Here is a 15208-nt window from a genome sequence, read left to right as displayed (position 1 = left end):
TAGTAGTAATGATCAATCTTAGTATTTGCTTTCTTTGGTCTTAGAGAGTCAGATAAATGGATAGCAAAGATAACAAAGTTATAGAGGGCTATAATATAGTATTTCCTTTATTTCAATGACAGGATTTATTTAAAGAGCTTAGATATAACATCCTTGCATTTATGGCATCATTAAGCGTCTGAAGCTGTTACATTATAAAAACTTCATTTCTAGCGAGATGTTATCAGTTAGAGAAGAGCTCCTAAATTTGAGGGGTTGCTGTCATCTCAGACAGAGTCCCTAAAAAATGTCAGCAATCTGCAGTATTGCCATCATGACAAGAACCCAGACAGATGAAATTTGGAAAGCCCTGTGGCTTTCTAGTGTACAGACATAAAATGGTATTTCAGAGGGAAAAGCCTGAATTACAGAAAGTGATAAATGAAATGGTCTAACATGCACTTCCCTTTCAAAGAACTAATATGTCTTTTGTCGATAATAACATCTGTCAGTAATTATGAAAAGAGCTGACAGATGCATAGTACTTAATATAAGCCAGGGCAGTTGTATCACTGACACAGATTCATTAATCCCCATAGCATCTCTACGAGGTGGGTACTACAATTATCCCCATTTTATTGGTGAGGAACTTGATAGACACAGAGGGTAAATGACATTTACAAGGTCGACAGCGAGAAACCAACACAGGTGTTCCAGCTTGAGTCTACGCTCTTGGCCACTTCTCTTTTTTTTTTTTTTTGGTGGTGGGGAGATAATAAGGTAATTCTGGTGGGGGGTGGGGAGGTAATTAGGGTTATATGTCTATTTTAGAGGACGTGATGGGGGCTGAACCCAGGACCTTATGCTTGCTAAGCATGTGCCCCATCACTTGAGCTGTGCCCTCCCCTCTAGAGTCTATGCTCTTAGCTGCTAATCCTCACTGTCCCACATGGTAACTGTGGGGGAAGTACAGTTCATTCATTCACTCGTTAAACTCAGCCTTCCCGGTGCCTGAGATTCAGCAGTAAACAAGACAACATGTTTCCTACCTTAAATGAGCTTGTCGCCTCCTGATATATTATCTTCATTTTACCCAGGAAGAAACAAGGTCAAGAAGATTAGCCTTTTCCTGTTAACACCGGAGGATACATGAGGTGCTTTATTTCAATTCTGCCATTTGACTTACACCATGGGGAGGGAAAGCTGCCTTGCAAATCCTGGAGCTCACAAACCTGTTAATCCTGAATTTTTTTTAACACTGTCCCTTACTTGATACTTGACCTGAGAAAGGATGAAGTAAACCTAAAAATGTTCTAAGAGAGCTTGTGGCTTATACAAGGTAACTAACCAGCCACTGTTTACTATCCTAACAGGAATCTGTAGGCATATTTCTTTTCTTTCTCTTTTTTCCTTTTTATGGGCAGCTTTTAAAAACCAAATCAAACCAACCAAACCAAATCACTGATAATTCAACAGCAGGTTCTAAATCACCCCCAAGACAGCAGCTAAACTCGGTTTAGACTTACAATGCGGTTTCTGGTGGTTGGATTGAAGAATGTATCTCTATCCTGAATATAAAAGTCTTTCATGGAGCTCTTCTCAAATAGGGCAATGAAAAACTCTTGTTCCGGTTGTTGATACTTTCATCCACTTGGAGGACTTTCATCAAACAGCGGAAGTTATCAAAGGCTGAGGACCGGGTTTTCAAATCATTGGGCTTCAGAGGCAATATTATGTGCAGTATCTCAGCGTATGTACAGAACACCTCCCACAGGGGGTGTACTTTTGCAAATACAAGCTTGTCATCCAAAACCTATATTGGGAGAATGAAAACACAAACCAGGAAAATATTTTCACATTTTTAGTATACAGATTTTTCCTACGTTGCTGGTAGTTAAAGCACTTGTGCAAACACACACATATGTCACACTGGTAAAAGTGAAGATATAATAAAAATAGATTTGCAATACATCATACATTTTTGCCTTAAAGATAATTTCTTTGTTGAAATTACTGAAAAGTTTTTTAAATTCCTTACAGTTCCTTTATAAAATAACCAATGTTTTAGATAAAGAAAAGCAAACTTGTTAATTTTTAGTCCAAATTAGTAACTAAAAATAGAAACACCAAAATATTCTTTGCAGTGGTATTGTAATGACAATTTTTTAAATTTCTGAAACCTAGAACTATTTACATATCTGTTCAATATATTGTTAAACAGCCATTAAAAGGGATTTAAAAGATTTATATTTATTGATATGGAATATATAATAAAAGGAGAAAACAAAAAAAATGTGAAATAATAATTTTCCTTTTTGGAAGGGAAAAATATCTTCATTTGAACAAAAAAAAGTTTAGAAGGATTTTATGATCCTTTATATATAATTAAGGTACAGATGGTTTTTAATTCCACTGTTCTTTCACTTTCAATTTTGGGGGTAACTTTTTATAATAAAAAAATCTTTAAAAAGGTTCTTGCATAAATACATTAATAGATATATTTATGACTATATTCTCTGGCTATTAAAAAAGATCTCCTAGCTGTGGATCTGAAACTTACATTCCATAATGCAGATTCTGACTGACTCGCCTCCCAGCCCACAGCAAAGGCACGGCTAGTGTGACATGTTTCAAATACCATTCCAAGGAACATGCAGGCTCCCAGCCAATGGCTGCAAGGGGACTGACACTGATCTGGTTGCTCCCAGCTGCAGACCATCACAGATGAGGTTAGATCCACAGGCTCATATTTTCTCTGTCAAAAGAAATCAGAAAGTGTTAGGCTTTTACTTACACCAGGGAACAAGAAGTTGTTTTTTTATGCAAAAAAATAACAACAAACCAATTTGAACCTGATGAAAAGACATTTACTCAAAACAGCACAGTAGCAATGAAGGTGCTCTGGCAGACAGGGACTTGTTGGATTCCTGTGAGTGCTGGACTCCTCACATGGAATTTCCTTGGCACTCCAGAAGGCCTGTGGTTGTCCTCATGGGTTTGTGGCCATAAGTGGCGCACAAAAGTCTCTGGCTTTGCCACAGTTTCAAAGCCTTTTTGGCTTATGAAAGGTTTTGCCCTCAAATGGAGTTTTCTTGAGTCCAGTCACTGATGTCATTTACCAGAGTTACAGTCCAGATCTGATATTCTAGACTCTTAATATCTTGCAGACATTCAAATGGTTCAGGTTTGGATGTGTATTCACCTCTGCAGGCCTGGACCAAATCCGATAAAGACACCCGGACAAGTTCAGCAAAATACAAAGAAATTTTTCTCTCTGCAAGACTGAAATGTCTGTGAAGCTATAAAAACATCTGCACCTACAAAAATAGGGAACCAACTCATCAATAACATATCTATCCATAATGCATGGACATTCAAAATAAATACTGTATTTACTCCTATTAAATTCTATCTTGCTTTTGCCAAACTGTGTCCTAAACTGAAAGGAAAGTAGGTAAATGTAGAGAATTTTTTACCTTTTAAGAGAAAAAGGAACCCTCCTACTCGGTTGGTGGGAATGTAAATTGGTGCAGCCTCTATGAAGGACAGAAAAGAGGTTCCATAAAAAAATGAAAATAGACTTCCGTGTGATCCAGCAATCCCATTCATGGATATATGTTTGGAGAAAAATTTAATTCAAAAAGACACATGCACCCCAATGTTCACAGCAGCACAATTTAAAATAGCCAAGACACTGAAACAACCCAAATGTTCACTGACAGATGACTGGATAAAGAAGTTGTGGTATATTATATATATATATATATAGTATATATACATGTATGCATATATATACACACGCATATATACACATGAACACACACACAAATGGAATACTGTTCAGCCACTAAAAAATAAAATAATGACATTTGCAATAACATGGATGGACCTACAGGGTATTATGCTAAGTGAAATAAGTCAGAGAAAGAAAAACAAATATTCTATGTATTAACTTATATGTATATCTAAAAAATAAAACAAATTAATGACTATAATAAAACAGAAATAGACTCACAGGTACACAGAACAGACTGGTGGTTACCAATGGGGAGAAGGAGAAGAGGGGAGGCAGGAAGGGGTTAGGGGATTGAGAGGTAAAAAGTACTAAGTATAAAATGGATAGGTTACAGGGCTGTATCATACAGCACAGGGAAATATAGCCATTATTTTATGGTGACTTTAAATGGAATATAATCTATAAAAATGTTGAGCCTCTGTTTTGTACACCTGAAACTAATATGATGCAAATCAACTACTCAATTACAAAATTTTTAATCAAAGTTTTCTTTTCATATTATTTGCAATAAGTTAGAAGCCAGCACTGTCAACAGAAACATAGTGCAAGTCACAATTTTCCAGTAATCCCATTTAGAAAATAAAAAGGAACAAGTGAAATTAATTCCAGTAATAATTACATTTATCCCAAAATATCCAATATACTATCATTTCAAAAGTTTGATTGACACTTTTAAAACTTATTAATAATATTTTACATTATTTTTGTTGTACAAAGTCTTGAAAATCTATTATGTATTTTCCACTTATAGAACATCTCAATTCACAATAGCCACATGTGGCTGGTGGCTACCATACTACACAGACCAGATTACACCATTCACACTTCTGATAAATTAACTGCTCTTACTTATTTAAAAAACTTGCAGAAAAGGGTTTAGATATTCCCTCTATCAAACAAAGCAACCTTGACAGGTGGGGATTATTTTCATTATAAAGTGAAAAATAAAGGTAAGAGAGCCATGCTTACATGTATGTTAAGGTAACAATACCTTCTTAATTCATTCAGGACTTTACAATCTTTCTTCATATGCCAAGGATTCACTGTCACTGCGCAATGTTTTTCACTACTATCATCTTTGTGATTGAGAGGCTTCTGATGACCCTGCTTTGTGCTTCTGTACATAAAGTAACAAAACAGAGAAAAAGACCTTATTAAAGATAATTTAGGGGGGAGGGTATAGCTCAAGTGAAAGATCATGTTCTTAGCATGCACAAGGGCCTGGGTTCAATCTCCAGTAATTCTTCTAAAAATAAAATAAATAAATAAAAACCTAATTACCACCCCCAGCAAAAAATTAATTTATTACTTTAATTAAAAGTTTAAAAAAGATAATTTAGTGCAGGCTTATCAGGCTACAAGAGCTACAATGAATGCCCCCACCCATTAATTTAGAAGAAGTCTCACAGTATTTCTCAACATAAAGGCTAAAATATAATTGAGAACACTTCCTGATGGTCAGCATCATTTTAACAAAAATGTAGATAATTACGTCCCTGTTGTCAAATTTCTGTCAGAGTTGGGCATGGAACATTTAGTTAGTAAAAGTGATTTTGCAGCTCTCTTTGAAAGAAATGCTGAGAAATGATCTTTTCTGTTGGAAATTAGCCTGCTTTTAAATTCTTCAGTAGGCATAAGTGTTTACAAACCAGGCAGGAACTGGATTATATTTTACATAAACTTTAGAAACTGATTTGAATTTTGCCCTCTACCTGCAAGGCTATTTCTTAGGTAATAACATAAGCAGGCCACTATACTAAATTTTTTTTCCCTGTTTGCTTAATCCTCACAACAACTCTGTAAGCTGCTATTATTACCCCCATATAACAGATAAAGAGCTTGAGGCAGAAAATAATTTGGGTAACTTGGTAAATGGTGGAGCTGGGTAAGACTGCAGCCAGTCTGACACTCAGGTCCATTCTTCTCACCAATGTCTGATACTGCTACCTACATTCAGCAATGACCGCTAATTTCATATTTAAGTGTGTCATTTCTAAAAGTGCAAAGCTATATTAGTACTGCTGTGTAAATTATCCGTTTGAGATGTGATTGCCAAAAAAAAAAAAGAAATAAAATCAGGGTGCCACTGAGGGGGGGCAAACTGCATATGGACGGACACAAGGGGACTTTGTGAGGACAAAGTTGCACAAATCTAGAAATAGCTAAAATGGCTGACTTGTACAATTATAATGTGTGAATTTCATGGCCTGTAAATTACACCTTAATACAGATATTAAATTAAGAAACTGGGATACAAAATTAAGACTAAAACACATATATAAATCACACAAAGAACAACAGGCAAATATCATTATTTACTGCACCATTGTCCTTGATGCAGCTTCCTATCCTCACCCATTCCTGAAAGGATGATTCATTTTTAAAATAGTCTTTAAATTTATTCAGCAAATAATTTTTGATTGCCTACTATGTACCCAGGACTAGTCTAGGCAGTTGGAATAGATAAATAAACAATACAAAAGTCCTGTCCTCACGGAGCTTTGTTGGAGTCTAGCTGGGATGGGGGTGGAGATGACAATTCACACAACAGAGCAGCAGAGGAGGTGGCATGTTAGGAAAGAGGAACCATGGAAAAATCAAAAAAGGGCAAGGTAAAGAGAGTTTAGGGTATGGGATGAGGGTGATGTTGTATTAAATACCAGAGCAGGCCACACTGAGGACTGAGGTTAGAACTAAGACTTGGAGGTGAGAAGTCCCAGGTGGACGGAATAACCATCACCGAGCCCAGCGTGCACTTCGCATGTTCCAGAATGGGGGCACGGCTGGAGCTGCAGAGAAGGGTCAGTGCAGATCCTGTATGGCCTTGGAGGACGTTGTAAGGACTGTGGCTTTTACCCAGAGTGAAATGGGGAGGCACTGCAGAAGGACGACACAATCTAACTTAGGTTTTCGAGGCTCACTTGACTGCCAGGTGAGAATAGTCGAAACGGGTCAGAGATGAAAGGAGGGAAGCCTCTGAGAAGGGCTGTGCAGGAGGAGAGGACAGTGGCTCAGGGTAGGGAAGCAGCAGTGGAGGCAGGAACCATGGTGAGAAGTGGCTGGGTTCTGGATATGTTTTAAAGGCAGTGTTAAACCAGATCTATTGACAGAATTCATGTGGTATGTCAGTGAAAGTCAGAATAACTCCAAGTTTTCTGACCCAAGCAGCTGGATGGATTAAGTTTCCACTAACTGAATGGGGGAGGTTGCAGGAAGAACCAGTTTGGGGTGTAGGAGAACAAAGAGCTCAGTTTTTACACATGTTGCTTTTAAGATATCAGAGTTTCAAGTGAAGATGTCAAATCAGCAGAAGATTGTAAGAGTCCAGAGTTGGAGAGAAAAATTCTAGCAGGAGACAGAAATGTGGGAATCATGGGTCACACAGGTGGCACAGGAAGACATGAAACCCAGGTACTCAAACATTAAGATAACCTGGCATTAACCATAGAAGTTGTCCTTGAGGGCCTGCCTACTAGGTGTGGATATCAGTCCTATTTCCTGACCACTCGAGTTTTAAAAAGCAACTTACAAATTAATTCGTGCAAGACACTGCCTCCAGTGTGTGGGTCCAGAGCTGGAGTGGGAGAATTGGATGGTGCACACTACTCCCTACAGTAGAATGTGTGTGTGTGTGTGTGTGTGTACACATGTGTGTGTGCGCAGGGGGATGAGATACACCTGGCTTAAGAAAAAGAGCTAGTAAGTCTAGAAGCTGAAAGATGAAAGAACATCCAGATATGGTAGAGGGAACAGGGGAAACACTGTGTACTGTAAGACATATCCCCATAATGCCATTTCCCACCATCCTTTCATCAGGAACACAGTTGGAAAGGGGGGAATTATGTAGATACGTGTGATGTACACAAACTTTCTGAGTATGTAACACAGAATATCTACATATGTAGCAAGTTAGTGATATTTATATATGCTTCAAGTTTAAAAACAAGTTCACAACAGAGGGAAAATAAAATACTGAGGAGTGGTAGAAGTATCATAGAAGGCCTTTCAATGCTCAGAATGGAAGCAAAAGCAGCTTCACCCAACAAAGAACGTCAATAAGGGTCAAGAATGTTTATATTTGCTTAAGAAATTGAGAGTTACAACTTCCTGCTTTAAAGAATTAACATAAGACAGATACCACACTATAAGCAACGTCTATACTGGAGCTTTCTTAAAGCTATTTTAGTTCCTGCTTGTTCTGATGTACTCCAGACACTCTGCAAAGAAAACCTTCTATTCAAAGGCTTAAAGGAATAAAATAAGAAATAACACTGCATTCTTTTCAGTGGTCTCTGTACTGAAAGTCACTTGCAAATGCAGCACCCTGCCACAGGTCCACATTTTTAACAATAAAGACCTTTGCGCAATTTTTCAATTGCTATGTGACTTTGTGTCAGTCTCTCACTAAGAAGCAGAATGGAGTACCAGAAAATGACACATCAGGTCTAAAACTACAGATGTGGAAGGTAAACGTCCACCAGGAAACAGCTAAGTGGGAGGGTAAGGTTTACCTTTTAAGTTACCGTAAGTGCAGCTACACCTGCTCCCTGCTTCCCCTGTGAAGTGAAGAGCTAGTCTTTTCCAGAAAAGCTCTCATTCTGAGAACTGTCTTCTTTAAAATATTCGGAGATTCTCTTTTAAGGTTCTTGCACTTTTAAGCCTTTCCCCAACTCTACATCCTATAACAAGTGTAAAAATTATCCTATAGCCTATTGTTACAGAACATACTCTACAAAAGCTGAGGTTTCCCAGGGTTTGGATCCCAGAACTCTGCTACCAGATAATCCTAAAGCTTTCCTTCCATAACAGACTCTTCCGCCAATTCCCAGCTGTGGGCAAATTCGGCTTCTCAGATCAGGTAACTTTCTAACTCTGCCTACGAACACTCTGCTGCCAGTAAAGGAACTCTCAGACAGAAAGCACACAATGCCCCTAGTGAGGGTTGCCTCCTTCAATCAATCAAGATGCCATCACCAAGCAAATATTTAAACCTACTGCAAAACCTCTAAAGACATCTTACAAACAATATAGTTTGTATAGATGCATACTATTTGCTCTGGAATAGTGATTTCCAATGGAAGGAACAAAGGACCACATGACCCAAGCAATTTTTTAAAACTGCACATAACCATCCCTCTTCACGTGAGGATTCAGGCAAGACGGTCTTACAGGCCTAGGTGTAACAGAATGACAGCACCTCTAGGAGTAGGTTGAAAAGCAGCGAGGTAGACTTCTAGTGAGAGGGGGTGATGTAATAGGCCCCATCGCCCACTTACCTACCAGCACAGGACAGTCATCTCAGATCGAGAACAAACACTTTGGGAAACAGAGGTTGTTTATATTTTTATGGTATTCTGGTGGAAATAATGCCCTGAGTCATGTGAAGTTGTGGCTGCAAAATTGAACAGGGGACTGGACACTTTCACATTCAGGACAAAAATAGCCCCTGGATAGCCACCATATCTGCTCTCCCCTTTGCCTGTTCACCCCAAAAGCTGCAGGACTCTCCTGCTTGCAATGACACCCACCACTTCTCACAAATTCTTGCCAAGTTCACATCAGCAGCTGGTGGTGTCAAAGTCACCATTTGTACTGCTATGAAGTCCCTCCATTTCTTTATATCCCTTCTATTTTCTCTGTTGTCTTCCTAGCTACACTTGCATTCACAAGATAGTTACCGCACTAACATTGCCTCTGTAATCAGTCCAGGATATAGGAAGTAGAGATTCAACTGTAACCAGTCCCAGAATACTTGTCATGCCACACTAGTGTCCCAAAAAATACTCTGGCATCCCTCATCTCACTCAAAGGACCACTGCATTACTTAGAGGTTGTAAAATTAGAGGGCTTTCTCTACTGGGAAACACTGTGGCTTGTGGTAGAGTTGTGATTTCAGTTTTTGCAACTACTTACAGGCAAAAAGACATGGCCCGCAAATTGTCTTCAAGCGTTTGGTATTTAAACTTTCATTAGATACAGAGCCGGTGGACTAACCGTAATCTATGAACATATGGTCATATTATCAAATAATGTTCATGTCTACCTTACAGACATGTAAGAACTTGGATTACACCTGCAAGCCTCTAGGACTTTAGAATTAGATGTGAAGCATCCTGTGAGATAAAAAACCTCCTATCCAGTCACAGAACACAATTATAGACAACATGACACTAATGTCACTGAATACATTAGTATAGTCCATGTATGGTTAAGTTACATCTCCAATTTCTCAGAGCTGGAAAGGAGATGTCTAGAAAAGCTGGAAAAGCCCAATTACCAAAACAGCTCAAAAGTTAATGCAGACTCCTGCACCTCCCAGAGCAGAGGGCGGAGGGGGCATTGCCCAACACTCTGTCCTCCCCCAGGATGTGGCATGTGGGGAAGCAGGCAGGAATGGGTGGCTGGGACTCGGAGGTGGAGAGGTGATGAAAGCAAGAGTGGAACTGCTCTGGTCCTAGAAAAACAGAGCTGTAAAAAGCTCGGCTTCAGTTCAACCAACTCCCTCTCCCACTTTCCCTCCCACCTACGTGACAAACAGAGCACAGCCAGGCACTTTCTGCCCATGACGGTGACTACTAGTAGGAAAGGGACCAGGATAAAAGCATGCCCTATGAAAGATCAGTCTGATTTTAAGGCTATGTTATAAACAATGAACAGCACTGTCAGAGTGGGACACTTGTGTGGCGCTCAAGTAGGGAGGAGGAGGTTGAGGATCCATTTCCAGCACTTCCATGTCTTTTATCACTCCTATTTCTGACCTTTCCTTTGCCACTTTTTGAAGCACTGCCATCACTGGCAGGTAAAGGGGCAGCAATGTGACTTGGCCGTTTGGCTGATGGGGCTACATTTCCCAGCAGTGGAATGAAAAGGCACTGGAAGAGGATCAGCTGGAAGATGTGAACTGCGGTCCTGGCCTGTGCCAAACACTAACCAGGTGACCCTGGGTTAGGCTCTTAGTCTCTCTGGGCTTCCGGCTGTTTACTTATAAAAGAAGGTTTTGTCATTGCACAAATATATCCAATATGAAATGTAACATGAAAGTCAAACATAATGACATCTCACCTGCTTGCCTCAGGGAACTGTACAAGCACTGAACACTATGTGAATGTAAACACAGTCTTAAGAAAACTATTGAGGTAAAGCACTAAACTGAACATGGAGATAAAGTTTTATGGATTTTCTTGGCTTTCTTTTTTAATTGCAACACTGAATTAATAGTTATTAGCTATAATCCACACCACCACCACTGCGAATAAATAAAGAAGGCAAGCACTGCCTGGATGCCTGTTATTGCCCGATGCTAAGCAGGGTGAGGGGTATAAAGGAGGCTGAACAAGTGAGTCTTCTCCAGTTACCAGCTAAGTGAGGAGACACATTGGAAACCACCCAGGAATGGTACCAAGTCAGTACTCAAATCCAAGATTACAGACTACTGATCATAAACAGTACAGGAATACAAAGAGGAGCTAGAAGTATTTGGAATAACTAGGGAAGACTCTATGAAGGGGATGGGGCTCCAACTAGTTCTCAGGGCAATTCTAAGCTGTTTTAACTGAGGACTGGATAGGAAAAGGCTGGTGACTCCTGGTTTTTAATAAGGCACAGGTTACCCTAGGAGGCTAAGTTACATAATGATTGGAACAAATAAGGTAAGTCCAAAATGATGAAGGGTCGAGACTCCCTGGCTGAGATCTGGTTGTGTTAAGTCTTTGACTTGACTGTAGATGTGGGAGCACCAAAACTGTAGGTTGACTGAAAGGGGGGGAGAGAATATCCAAGAATTCAGCAGAAGGAAAAATTCATGTATCAGGGATGAAAGCTCTTCATCAGAGTTTCAGCAATCAGAATAGACACTTGAAACCAAAAACATACAGTTCAAGAAGCTGACAAAATGTGGAGGGTGGTGAGAGAAAGATAAATCAAAGACCACTCCAAGCCTTTGTGTATTCAAGACCGAAAGAATGATTATCCCACTGAATAAGTGGAGACGCTGCAAGAAAAAAGATTATGAAATCAGCTTTAGACATGTTGAATCTGACGTATGAGCTAAGAGTAGGTTTTCTCTAAGAAGCTCAAAATTCAAAACTGAAGCACAGATGTTGAGTACAGGCTTAAGATGCAGATGGACAAGACATGATAAATCTCCTAAGAAAACATAGGCAAAACATTATCTGACATAAATCTTAGCAACATTCTCCTAGGGTAATCTACCCAGGCAATGGAAATAAGAGAAAAAATAAACAAAAGGGACATAATTAAACTCATAAATTTCTTCACAGCAAAGACAACCATAAGTAAAACAAAAGGAAACAACAACCTACGAATGGGAGAAAATATTTGCAAATGATACGACTAACAGAGGCTTAATTTTCAGAATATATATAACAGCTCATACAACTTAATAACAAAAAACAAACAACTCAATCTTAAAATAGGCAGAAGACCTAAACAAGCATTTCTCCAATGAAGACACAAATGGCCAATAGGCACATGAAAGAATGCTCGATATCACTAATAAACTGAGAAATTCAAATCAAAACTATAATTAAGTATCAGCTCCCATCATTCAGAATGGCCATCGCTCAGAAGTTCATGAATGATAAATGCTAGAGAGGCTGTAGAGTGAAGGGTACCCTCTTACACTGCTGGTGGGAATCTAGTTTGGTGTAGTCATTATGGAAAGCATGGAAATCCCTGAAAAAACTAAAAGTAGACTTACCCTATGACCCAGCAATCCCACATCTGGGTATATAACTGGAAAGAACTCCAATGTGAAAAGATACCTGCACACCAGTATTCACAGCACCACTGTATACAAGAGCCGAGACATGGAGGAAAGCTAAATGTAGCAACAGATGACTGGATAAAGAAGTTGTGGCATATTTATACACTGGAATACTACTCTACCATGAATAGGACAAAATAAAACCATTTGCAGCAACATGGATGGAGCTAGAGATCGTCATTCTAAGTGAAAGCAGCCAGAAACAGAAAAATACCAAATGATACCACTCATATGTGCAATGTAAAAAAAGAGAGAAAAAGACACTGTGAACTCATCTACAGAACAGAAACAGACTTGCAGACTTAGTAAACAATCAAGGTTACCAGGGAAAGGGGATAGGAAGGGATAAATTTGGGAGTTCGAGATTTACAAATGTCAGCCACTATATATAAAAAGAGATTTTAAATTAAGTTTCTTCTATATAGCACAGAAACCTATGTTCATTATCTAGCAATAACCTATAATGAAAAAGCTGATACAGCCACCAACTGAGGAAGCAGGAGAAGAAAGGAGAGTTAGTTATGCTGGGCTAGAGCCCACTTCTAAAATCCTTGTCAGCCACTGAGGCTGCCCCGAGTACACTGAGCTTTCCTCCCAGGGACAGGCTGACATGACATGCGTCCTGCAAACCTGGGGCAGCAGAGGCCGTCCCCAGGTCTGGCCCTAGGGGAGATGGGAGCAAGTCCACCTGCTCCCCTTGGGGCAGCACCCCTCCCTGCAGCCCCCGCCACCTGACTGCACCACGCCTGCATCTCAGGAAACCACTGACTTGAAAACAACTGATCCACGAACCTGGGGCAGTGGCAGGGAGATGGGCAGCGACCTGGCAAGCTGGTAGACTTGCCCCCATCTCCCCCATGGCCTGTCCAGGGCTCGGCCTCTGCTGCTCCAGGCACGGTCCGCAGGTCAGCCTGCTCTCGGGAGGAGGGCACGGTGTGGTTGAAGGCAGTGGCGGGTTATGGGGTCTGCCCATGGGAGCCCTTGGATTTGCTTCAAACTCCCCAGCGCATGGCCTGAGCTTGGCCTCTGCTGTCTCAGGTTCGTGGAACTCAGGTTACAGGTCAGCCTGCTCCTGGAAGGCGGGTGCTGTGCTGTCAGGGAAAGGCGGCAGCTGCGATGGCGGGATTGGGGCTGCCCTGTGAGAGCGCGGGGGTTGCAACAATTTCCCGCTGCTGCTGCAGCCATCCCAGCACACTCATCGCACCGAGCCCATCTCCCAGGAGCAGAATGACCTGTAACCTGAGTCCCACTAACCTGGGTCTTTAGAGGCCGCCCCCAAGGTCAGGCCGCAGGTAAGATGGGAGCAAATCCATGGGCTCTCATGGGGCAGTCCCCATTCCATCCGAGGCCCCGCGACCGCACCGCACCCACCTGCAAGGAGCAGGCCATCGTCTGAGGGCCAGTCGGAGATGCTCTGGAACCGTCCGGTGCCCTCCCAACTCCCGGGGCTGTACCTGCTCTCCTAAACCCGTGCATAAGCGGCGGCAAAAACACGGTGTTCAGGAACTACTAATACCGGGGTTACCACGAACCACAGCGGTGGCTGGGACCCGCCTCAGGGTCCTAACGGGACGCGCGGCCGGGACCTCACCTCCGCACCCCTCCCTGGGCGCCTCCTCAGCTGCACAGCCCAGGCGTCACCCGCCGGCTCCCCGAGCAGCGCGCCCCCACCAGCGCCCTCTTAACTGTCCGGCAGCGGCAGCCGAGCCGCGGGCAAGCGGCGGCCCAGGCCCCAGGCCGTGTTCCTCTTCCAGGAGCTGGTCCAGGAGCAACCGGCTGCCGCCAGCTTCCACGCGTTCTGGGTGGGTTCCGGCGTCCGCGCGTCTGTCCGTCTGCGCGTGTGCGCCCCTCCTCCTCCCGCCCGCAGCGCAAACTGCTCGGGTGGGTCTCCTGCTTTACCGGCCCTGGCCGCTGGGGCCGGGAGGAGCCAGGTGGGGCCCCTCCTGCTTGTCCCGCCGGGTCTCCATCCCCAGAGCCTTCACCCAGCCACCGACTGGGTCCTGGCATTGAACTAGAACCACGACTGCCCTAGGCCAGGCCTCACCCACCCAGCCCCACTTTCCCTGCTCAACTTCCCCTCCCTGTTACTACCCTCCCACCACTGGCCAGGCCCAGTCTCCCACCAGACCTTGAAGACAGGGCTCCTTCTCCTCACACCATGGTCCCTGCCCTGACACTCCATCCTGCTAGGTCCTAACCTATGGCCCCTACACCCACAAGCTTACCCCTCATGCCTCAGCACAGGACACCCAACATCCTGAAATTATCCCCCTCACCTCTCAGCCAGGTCATTTCCACTCTGATCGGGCCCCACACCTCTCAACCTGTACCCCCACACCATGGGATCCCCTTAAATCTGAGTGCACCCCTACCCTGAGCTCACTCACTCACCCTTCACCCTGTGGTTGGGGTGGGGAAATCCGTGCTCCAGTAATGATGACTACTGCCACCAGTGGGGGATCGAGCCTAGTGTGCAACTTCAGAGTTAATGTCTGAGGCTACAGGGTGAGGCAGGCTGGGATGAAGGTGGTTCCAATTCCTGCCTTGGCACCCTGATCCCCGCAGCCTGTGCCTGAACTGACCTGATGGGTCAGGTTGATCCCAGACTGCCAGCCACTGGCCTTGGGCTTTCGGTGGTTGATGGTCCT

At 42.5% G+C, this 15208-nt stretch overlaps 1 protein-coding gene and 1 long non-coding RNA gene across 1 annotated transcript; one reads left to right on the top strand and one right to left on the bottom strand.

The window, feature by feature from the left end:
• The window catches only part of LOC140693565 (uncharacterized), a 545747-nt gene that overhangs the window by 334922 nt on the left and 195617 nt on the right, over positions 1 to 15208 (top strand).
• Positions 1517 to 14379, bottom strand: LOC140693575 (uncharacterized). The gene is made up of 5 exons (XR_012069339.1): positions 14152 to 14379; positions 4745 to 4892; positions 3456 to 3515; positions 2540 to 2734; positions 1517 to 1792 (listed from the first exon to the last, which is right to left on the bottom strand). It is a non-coding gene; the product is annotated as an uncharacterized lncRNA (long non-coding RNA).

This window comes from Vicugna pacos, unplaced genomic scaffold (genome assembly GCF_048564905.1).
Source record: "Vicugna pacos unplaced genomic scaffold, VicPac4 scaffold_19, whole genome shotgun sequence".
Classification (NCBI taxonomy): domain Eukaryota; kingdom Metazoa; phylum Chordata; class Mammalia; order Artiodactyla; family Camelidae; genus Vicugna; species Vicugna pacos.
Note: the sequence above shows the minus strand (reverse complement) of the source record. Positions and strands in the feature narration are given on the sequence as shown.